At 40.6% G+C, this 1,614-nt stretch overlaps 1 non-coding gene across 1 annotated transcript; it reads right to left on the minus strand.

The window, feature by feature from the left end:
* Positions 1-924: 924 nt before the first annotated feature.
* LOC111758786 (U6 spliceosomal RNA) lies at positions 925-1,031 on the minus strand. The gene has a single exon (XR_002792942.1). It is a non-coding gene; the product is annotated as a U6 spliceosomal RNA (small nuclear RNA).
* Between the last annotated feature and the right edge of the window lie 583 nt (positions 1,032-1,614).

Raw genomic sequence — 1,614 nt, forward strand, 5'->3', positions numbered from 1 at the left:
TCATGGCGGATGGGGTTCACTGCAATGCCAGTTGGCCCTTCTTTGGAGCCGGTGTTTCTGCGTGATGGAACTGGACTCAGATGGGATCTCTTTTCACAAGACTTTCATGCTACTTTACTGGAATTGTAGTTGGTGTTGGTGTTTAAGATATATTTAGGGGATTTGAATCTCTGGACTGACAATATGATAGCCAAGCTCTGAACCTCAACAGACTTCAACTCCTACACTCTGATTTATTGGACTTACCCCACTCAGCTAACATGGAGTTGAAGAATGTCAACCACCACACCATGGAGCCTAGAGTGCCTACAACTGAAAGCAGGAGGATTGCATCCAGTATCCATGTGGAATCGAAGCCCCCTCTTGACATAGATGTGCAATGGACACAACCAATCCAATGTCCACAGAGAAAATGTGGCATTGGCGTGGGAAGGGTGGCCATGGTGGCTGCTGGGTGCAGGGAATGAGAGATAGAGATGAGATGTGGAGGCGTTTTCGGGACTTGGAGTTGTCCTGGGTGGTGCTTCACGGACAACTACGGGACATTGTAGATCCCCCCAGGGCCCACTGGATGGAATGTGGAAGAGTGTGGGCTATGATGTGGAACATTAACTATGAGGTTCAGCGATGCCCAGAGATGTACTTACCAAATGCAATGGATGTGTCATGATGATGGGAGAGAGGGTTGCTGTGGGGGGAGTGGGGGGTGGGGGCGGTGGGGTTGAATGGGACTTCATATTTTTTTAATGTAATATTTTTTTAAAAATGAATTAAAAAATGAGAAAAAAAAGAAAACTGCAAAAAAAAAAAAAGAAATTTTAGATTACACAAATGTTACATAAAAATACAGGGGATTCCTATATGCCCCACCCCCTTCTCCTCCCATACTTTCCCACATCAACAATATCCTTCATTAGTGTGTTAAAATTTATGAAACACTTCACAAATTTGCATGTCATCCTTGTGCAGGGACCATACTAATCTTCCCTGTATCATTCCAATAGCAGTATATGTGCTGCCAAAGCGAGCACTCAAACCTTGATCTTAAACCTGATGGAAATAGTTTCCTCTGCTTCACCATCTAATATATAGGAATAGAGCTGCCTTGAAAGAGTCTATATAGCTGCCTGGAAAGGAATATTTGTTTGCTTGGTGACCAGTTTACCACTACCTCAGTTTAAATCTCAGAAATCATGCATTAACTTCTTCCCCAAACAGATTAGAAAATGTATGATTATAACATGTATCTAAAAGTTCCTTCCCAATGGTCCTCTGCTTAAAAACAAGAGACATCAGGGATAATACTGAGATATTAATGCTTTATTTTGAGTATTATTTAGACATTTATCAGGAGAGAAAATGGATTTATCAAAGGCTTTCTTGGCCAGTTCCAATAATCAAAAATAGTGCCAAGCAGTACACACAGCAAATAGACACAGAGAACAGACAATTGGGGGGGCGGAGGGGAGAGATATAAATAAAATAAATCTTAAAAAAAATAGTGCCAAGCAAAATAAAATTGGAAATGGTACATACAATATCACTACATATATTCATAAATCACCTTAAAATTATATTTAGAAGAAGGCAAATTTCCATGTGCCTTACTAAAAA

This window comes from Dasypus novemcinctus, chromosome 1 (assembly GCF_030445035.2).
Source record: "Dasypus novemcinctus isolate mDasNov1 chromosome 1, mDasNov1.1.hap2, whole genome shotgun sequence".
Lineage (NCBI taxonomy): Eukaryota > Metazoa > Chordata > Mammalia > Cingulata > Dasypodidae > Dasypus > Dasypus novemcinctus.